Source organism: Anguilla rostrata, chromosome 6, assembly GCF_018555375.3.
Source record: "Anguilla rostrata isolate EN2019 chromosome 6, ASM1855537v3, whole genome shotgun sequence".
NCBI classification, from domain to species: Eukaryota; Metazoa; Chordata; class Actinopteri; order Anguilliformes; family Anguillidae; genus Anguilla; species Anguilla rostrata.
Genome location: NC_057938.1, coordinates 40,979,072 through 40,988,368, shown reverse-complemented (window position 1 = coordinate 40,988,368; position 9,297 = coordinate 40,979,072).

Sequence of the window (9,297 nt, the reverse complement as noted above, 5' to 3'; positions counted from 1 at the left end):
GTGTATGTGTGTGTGTGTGTGTGTGTGCACATGCACTTTCTTGTGTGTGTGTGTGTGTGTGTGTAGATGTAGAGAGTGAACCTGCTTGTATCTGTCATATTTTATGTTTTGGAGGAATCCCCTATTGTTAATATGTATGTAATAAAAATCACTTAAAACATTATTTTATGTTTGAGGAACCCTGCAATTGATATGTGCTGGCTTTGTTGAGTTGTAACCCTTTATTTTGAACTTGTTTTGTATATGAAAAAGCACCACAAGCTTGTTATGCAGTAACTTTGTAGAGCCATTTCACAGAAGTATCCAAATGATTGATTATATCAATGATATTAGGGACAGTTCTTCTTGTGCATGCTGTCCTTTATGCAATTTATGATTGCATTCAATGCTGTAACAGGTGATGGCAATATGGTGTAGAGGTTAAGAAACAGGATATGTAATCTTAAGGTTGCTGGGTCAATTTGCAGGTGGGACACTAACATTGTACTCTTGACCAAAGTACTTAATCTTAACTACCACTATAAATATCTAGCAACATGAATTGGTAAAAAAACAAAGTTGAAAAAACAACTATAGTTCACTGAAAAATAATGAAATAAAAGTAATAAATATATTTTTTTTACTTGAGTTTTTACTTGATAATTTATTTTCTACACTTATGCTTTTCTTTAGTTAAATTCATTTAATTATTTCTTTCATCAAAATGCATTTAATTGTGAAATTCTGCATTTTGCACTTTTTCTTAACTTCTAACAATTTCCCAATTAGGCCTAAAAACAAATCACCAATAAGAAGTTACATGTCTTCTGGATGTCCATTACATGTCTTCTATGTCCATGACATAGACCAAGGACAAAATACAATGAACTTTCACAGTAATAGGCTACATCACCATTAAATGTATTTTATTTTAGATTATGCATTTATGATTATGTTTTAAGTAAAGACCCATTGTCAAAAATGACTGTTCAGTAAGCATATGTTGCAGGGAGCATAATATCAAATGACTGTAGGGACTATATTATCAAATGATTTCAGGACGTTCCAGTACACATCATCTCAGTTCATTTTCAGGTTCTCTAGGCTATTGTTTCTTAGACTCAGTTGTTCACACAACTCCATAAATTGACAGTATCATGTGACTGTGCCGTAAGTTGATATGGAGAAGGAATATCTTGAAATTTGCTAGGAAGATTACACACAGAAATGATATTGTTATGATCTCTTGTTACTTGGTCTCTCCAACAATTAATCCGATAACAAACAGGTAAATCAGATTTTACTTCAATATTAACCTGCAGTTTTATTTTTTTTCTATATGGCACAATGTTCTACCTTAGTGAATTAAATTTGTATGTCATAAAGTTTTTGAAGGGGTGGAAGATGCTTTAATTTACATCTATGTGGATTATGTATTATGGAATGTAATGGAATTTTATATTAATTCCATAGAAGCTACACTAGTGCTTAATTTTCAGATAATCAACCTAACTGATTAATATATTGAATAGATATAAAAGTTGAGAAATTGGGTAGCCATGAGATATTTTTATAGCTGGGGCAAGCACTATTTTAATAGGACATGTCTTGGGCACTTGGTTGAGGAATGCAGTTTTCCAAGTTGTGGGGAAATAGTGTATCAACTAATTTTTGGAAAAACAAATAATTGGGGAAAGGGTTGCACTAATATTTAGGGCAAAGAGGAATGTGTCCTATCTTGTTATAGAAGAAAGAAAACTCAATATCAGTCTTGATGACATAAGCCTTTTCTTTGGGGGTGAGGGGTGGGGGGCAACTAACATGTCTACATTGGAATTCAGTACGTACAGACAGTTGTTACAATAAAAGCATTATTATATTATTGCACAGACTTTGGCATTATATTCCTTTCTGTTCATATGGCTTTGCTTTGCAGTTAAAACAGTTGTAGCAAGTATTATGTAGAAAGAAAACGTCAGAGATAGACAAAGGACAGCAGAGGTGCAACATAATTTATTCTCAAGTAGTTTTATAAGACTTTATGCTCAGATCAGGTTCCATTACTTTTTATTAAGAACACTGCATATTCAACAAACAACTGTGAGGTCTCTATCCTTACACACATACACAAATGCACACAAATAATTTTTTTTGGCACAAATGTACCTCAGTGGAACTTACAACCTTAGTATAGTTTAGAGCAGGCACCAAACAACCACCACTTTCTTCTAAAGCATGCTATCCATGGGAATTTAAACTTTTGAATAACAGACATCTTTGAGGAGTCTCCATACGGTATGAAAGCTGTGTTGGCATGTTAAAATCCGCTTATCATATCTGCAGGTGTGGTGAGAAGAAATTTAGGACATGAAAGGCAACTAAACAAGAGACACAAAGTTCATGGAGATGGCATTATCTTGTCAGTTTGACGCCATACGGACAAGTAAAAATAATTTGTAAATATTCACTACAACAGATTTGTGTCTGTGTGTTTTCTTTCAAAAGTTGATGATTGAAAAGTAAATCATTGTTGATTTTAGTCTTTATTCAACAAAATTCAAGTAATTTTTATAATTCAATGCAAGTTCTGTGAGATAATACATTTTATTTTTACTAGTTAGAAGCCATCAACTGCAACACCATTTGTCCAATACCAAACATTGGCACACATGACCCTTGTACTAATTTTGATAAAGCAAAGCAAAGCAAAGTTTGTTTTGTTAAGAAACATGACCGGTACAAGCCAATCATTTTGAAGCATTTGTGAATGAATATCTTAAGAAAGCAATCATTTTCAACATGGTGCTAATCATTCACAAAATGCTAATACTAATATCTTCTTAAGTCTAATTAAAACCATTTATGTCTACCCCAATTACAAATATTTCAATTTTTTATTGTTGTCTCCTGGAACATATCTCCACATAAAACATAACTCATACTGATACGGATCTCAGACCTTTGGGGCATGCTGCTGTTTAGCTGGGAAGGAAAAGTTTTTACCTTAAATAATATGAAAGCCGCCAGGCTTCAATGACTTTGCACAAGTCGAAAAAAATAGGCTTTTTGTTGCTGTCATGCTGGTCACGAACCTGACAACATTATTCAACGAACCTTCTTTTGAAACGTATTCAGTATTTTTTAAGGATACTGTCTATTGTGTTAAAAAATTTTTGCTTAGCCAGAAGATCTTCTCCCAGAATTGCAAATTTTGTGCCCACTTTCAATGCACTATTGTTGAAAAGTAGACGGCTTTTAAGTTGTAAAACACAGATCTCTCAACAGCATTACGCAAAAAAGTAAATTATAGAAGTCATAACATTATCACCCATACTAAAGAGGCTGTGAAAGTTGTAACTATCAACTCCTCATAGATGGTAAAAAAGTGATAAGTGATATGCGCAAATTTGATAGCGCAGTGACATTTTTGTAACATAATATACTCTGTCAGTCTGCTTCTCTCCTCCCAGACTTTACAATGTATTAATTACTAATTAAGCTCTGCAGTATTCTTAGAAAAAGTGATTTTCTATTTTAATCCTTGATAATTATCAAGCTGCACTATAATTAAATCTTTAACTGATACATATACAGTATTAGTATTTGAAATGTGTTTTAAGACAGGTCATATCACTTAATATTGAGAGAATGATTAATATTGAAATTGTCTTAATTCATATTGTCTTAAATTGGCTGAGATTAACAATATTGCATAGTATTATACTATCTGTTAAGCACATTGAATCCATCCATAAATATTGGAGACTAACCCCAAATTAGCTTTATAACCTGAGTATGTTGTTTAGTTTATTTGCTTACAGCTGTGTATTATTAAGAGAAGCCATGATAGGGCAGTGACCTTTTTGGGGAACAGACAACACAAAGGTTTAAGAACCACCCAGCAAAAAGTTAATCTTCTACAACAATCGATCCAGTTTATTTGGTTTTGCTCAGTAAATTCATGAATTCAGACACAAACCTTAGGATTTATGTATGAAGCATTTGTTGATTGGGTCTAGTTTTCAGTTTTCAGGAAATCATACATAAACGTTGATTATGCCAACAATAGTAAAGTTGCAACTTCTGCAGCAGCTGTAGAGAATATCAGCTAAAAAGATCAATTTTCATCTGACAATAACGTCCAGTTCCAATCCAATCTTTATTTTTCATTACCTATTGGCCGTTGTATTTAATCTGAATTAAAATTTGCATTCAGTCATTCAGCAGACACTCTTCTCAATAGCGACTTCCATAAAGTGCATTCATACAGCAACCTAATGAAACAATGACGATGAGGTTAAAGTACAGACTTTCAGCTTGTATTTGAGGATATTTACTTTCACGCTGGGTGATCCATGTAGGAATTTCAGCTCTTTTTATATGTAGTTCCCACATTAAGGACTCAATGCAATTGGACAATCGGCGGTTCAGCTATTTCTTGGCCAGATGTGTGTTGTTGCATCAAAAGTTCAAGCAAAAGAAAAGCTAACAAAAGGTGCAGCATTTGCACGTGGGAGTGTGTTGCTGTTGTCTCTCAACCTGAGGACCAGATGCGTCAATGCCAGTAAAACAGGCCATCATGAGGCCGAGAAATCAGAAAAACTGAGCATAGACATAGCCAAAACATTTGGTATGTCAAAATCAACTATTTGGTACATTGTTAAAAAGAAAAAATGCACTGGTGATCTCAGCAATAACAAACAGCCTGCCAGACCATGGAAGACTATTGTAGTGGATGACTGAAGAATACTTTAGGAGAAAAACCATATTTCAACTATCACAACAGAGTACGAACACTCTCCAGGATGTAGGCATAGATGTGTTGTAAACTACCATAAAGAGAAGGTCTAAGAGTGTGACCTTTACCAGATTGATTGAAAGAGGGAAGTGTGGAAAAGGAAATGAACTACTCAAGGAGCTCCTCATGATCCAAAGCATATCACCTCATTAATGAAACATGGTGAAGGTGAACTGTAGTGTTCTGGTTTGGGCATGTACAGTATGGCTGGCACTAGAACTGGCTCACTTGTCTTCATTGATGATAAGACTGCTGATGGCAGCAGCAGGATGAATACTGAAGTGTACAAACATATCTGCTCAGAACCAACCAAATACCTCAAATCTCATTGGACGGTGCTTCACTTTGTCCCTTTTCCGGGGCCAAAAATTCAAACTGGGCTAGTCAATCACACGACCTGAATCCAATTTAGCTTCCTGAAGACTTTCTGAAGGCAAGTGAAGGCAAACATCCCCCGAAACAAATTGAAGATGGCTGCAGTGCAGCCAGGTTGAGCATCAGTAGTGGAACGCCTGGTGATAAATATGGGTTGGAGACTTCAGGAAGCCATACACTTCAAAGGATTTGCAACCAAGTACTGAATTTGATGACTTTATTTAAGATTATGTTAATTTGTTAAAATACTTTTGGTCCCCTAAATTGGGGGGGCTATGTATTACTGTGCTGTGTTACTAAAATGGATCCCCTGATATGGATGTAAAGAACCTCAAATTAAAACTGACAGTCTCATATCCATTGTTTAATTTCAAATCCAATGTGTTGGAGTACATAGCCAAAACAACAAAAAATTGTGTCTCTGTTCAAATACTCATGGACTGCAGTGTAAATGCCAGGAGATCAAGATTAGCTCAGCCGAGATGTACAGTAAACAGGTGTGTTTTCAGTCTGCGGTAGCCGAGGCTAGGAGGAGTGTGATGTTTGATGACAGATTGCAGGTAAGAGGGTACAGTTCCTACAGGTAGGAGGGTACTGGTAAACTACACATATGAATTTTATTCACACCACAACGTATAACAGAAGATGTGACAAGAGAATGTGACCTGTGTGCACTTTGGCCAATGGCATATGTACTACTGACAAAATGGCATATTTAGTGGATGTTGCAGAGAAAGATTCGGCAGCTATGTGTAACTGTTGCTGTGTTCTCAGTGAATAACAGCTTGTCATCAATGTTATCACTCCTGTATTCTTTGCAGCGTGGAATAGTGTCCATCATTTCCACATGCTGGATTGCCTTCCATTTTATTATTGATTGCCTTTCAGAGAAATATTGCTTGGGCCAAAGCTAGACAGCCAGACTCTCATACTGACTGGTCCCATTTTAATTTTTTAAGGAACAAATGCACTTTCCTGGTTAGGAAATGTTAAGCCGAGTTTCACATTACTTCTCTTACCAATAGTCCAAACATTTTTACCAAATTCCGGAAGCACATAAAATTGACAGCAACAAATGCCCCCTCTTCTCTCTCAGAAACATTTGTTGGATACTCAGCCGGTAACTAATAAGATGATATTGTCATTATTTTTAACAAACATTTTATATCTGCTGGTCTTATTTTCAGCGATCAAATTATGGGGTCCCCAGGAATTATTGGGCCTGCATTCAGTTATAACTGAGGCTTTTGCTTTTAGTCCTATTTCTGCTGCTCATGTTCTTGAAGAATTATGAAATATAAATCATAGAAAATCATCTGATCCTGATCTGCTAGTCCGTAGGCTTCCGAATATTCCTGCTCCTTTTATTTTATTCTGTCTCACGCACTCTTCCCATTGCTTAGAAGGCAGCCCATAGGCTCCTCTTGTTGTTCTCTGTGGTGATCCCTCAGATCTAAATAGTTATCGTCCCATTTAAAAACTGCCTATTCTGGCAGAAATTTTTCCCTGGTGAACACTGAGATCAAGCAGTTCTTACATGACAACAGTACACTCAGTAATGTGCAATCTGGTTTCAGGTCTGGTCATAGTACAATTACTGCAGCCTCAGCAGTAATTAATGACATAGTACAAGCCCTTGACAATAAACAAGACTGTGCTATCCCTTTTATTGACCTTTCTACGGCCTTTGATTCAGTTAACCATTCCATCTTAATTGATCGATATAGGGCCATGTTACTTGAAATAATTTAGGTGGTACTGTAATATGCGTGATACACTACTGTCAAAAGAGACTTTGGTTTCATTGTGCTTTTCCAGTTTAAATAAAGTTTAAATAAAATAAGCGAGCTAGCTATGCAGAAGCTAAGCAGAAACAGCGACCCCATCAGGTGGCGATTAGGAAGCAGAAATTGAATGTAGAGAGGCAGGGATGAGAGAAGTGAAATTCAGATAAATAAGAAGCATTTTATTGTGCATACTTTACCATTGCTTTTATTAATTTTAAATAAATTTCGTTTATTTTAGCTGGATCAGGGGTCTAGTGCAGTGGTCTACAACCCTGGTCCTGGAGAGCTACAGGGTCTGCTGGTTTTTGTTTTCACCTTAAAACCAGCATCCAATTGAGACCCAAGACACCAGGTGAGTTGAGTTAACTGTGTAATCAGCTGCTCTAATTGATTCATGAACTGCAGAGTCACTATGAAACCCAGCAGAACCTGTAGCTCTCCAGGATCAGGGTTAGAAACCACTGCTCTAGTATGATTAAGTAATAATAGATTGATGTCTTCTCTTATCAATTATCAAAACTCAATTTTTGCATCATTAACATTTGTAACATCCACTTCCATTCACTATATGTTGTAAAGGGAAGGCGAGGTGACATCATCACACCCAATTAACCTTTATTAATTTAAGCTAAAAGTTCTCATGCTAATCAAAAAAGCTAGCAATGATATAACGTCCCCCCAACACCCAAACTCACGACACCCTTGTATCCCCCCACCTTTGAAATTGAAAATATGCCCCTGCCTTAGGATCTGCAGTCCACCTAAACCAGTCCCCCCATCTCTCAGCCCATCTCTCAGGCTAAACAAAGTTTAGCCTTCAATGTAAGCGTTCAAGTGGTAATATAAATAATTTACTCTTGCCTGCAGTAGAGCTCAGGTGCAGAGGACAGTGAGGGGGAAAATTCTGATGTATCTCCGCAGTTTACAGTAGACAATATTCCCCTGTTGCAAGAAATTAATACTCTCTGAATTATTATGCGTTGCTCACTGCTGCCATCTAGCACACCACTCAAGATTGGACGGAACAATGGGAGCCAGACTGCACTGGCTCTCTTGGTTTAGCTTTACCTGGCCACAAGCAGCTGGCAGTGTTAACTCTGGCGGCGCACTACAACAGAAGCTTAACATACCCAGGGTTTCTTTGTGTTAGCTGGCTTGACAAAATCTTACAACTGCAAACAGGCTTAACCGGTAAAGTGATAATCAACTTGTTAAGTGAGCTCTGTGTGCATTCCGATGAACGTGGCGATGTCTGCAATAATGAGCCTATAGCAGTACGTATTTTATTTTTTTCTTTCCCTTATGTCCTCATTTATTTCCTTTTTTCTTTCATTTTATGTAAATATTGTGTTTTAACTCTATTGTCTTTTATGCCTACGTAAGTACGCGAACGCAGACACTTCGAGCTATACAAAGTCGATTTCACGCATAGCTGCGTTCTATAATGTGGGACCTGAAATTCTTAATGCAACGCAAGCACGAGCTGCAGTGTCATGCATCGCAGTGAGAGGCATTATAGCAGATGCCAACAGGATGAAGCCGTCTTCTTCCATTGGGCGCTTTCTTCCGCTCAGTCATTTGCAACTGTCCTGGATCGCCCCCTTGAGGATTCGTGTTTATAACCTCCACACTGATATTGAGTATGTGCAACTGAGCCGGACTTTTGCAGTGCGTCAGCCTGACGTTGTCATTTGCGTATTTTTCTACCTAAAGCACTTTGAATTGCCACTGTGTTTGAAAGGTACAACAGAAATAAACTTGCCTTCCCTTACAACATGAACCATACGCAAGCAGGGTATGTTTCACCTGAGGAAAAAAGCTGAAATGAATGGATAAATTCGACCGATATGCAGAACACAAAACAGTCATAATGGCAAAAAAGTGACACCAATTCCACTAATAAATCCATGGATGCGGGTTGGCAAAAAGTGCTAATAGTGCAAATTTGTAATACCTTATTTACGTTACTGCTCCTAGAAAATAAACGTACACTCTCACTAATTGTCCTACAGTTTATTTCTAATGTGACAACATTCTGGAGCTCCTAGACCATAAATTTGATATTGGATATTCAAAATATTACCTGAAGTAATCACAGCAAAGTTTATTCTCAAGAATTATGGGACTCTTGGCCATTGTCCCATAATTAAGGGAAGTAGATATGGAAGCATAGGGTTCAAGAAGTTCGTGTATGTATTGTCAATATCTTTCGTGTAGAGTATCCTTAGAGTAAACCATGCAAAGAGACCTCCAAGCTTTACGGGATCCTCCAGGAATGGAGATGCTTTTTTCCAATGAGTTATTTGGTCAAAGCACGGTGCTTTTTATGTTTCAAGCCATTATCTCGAACATAAACTG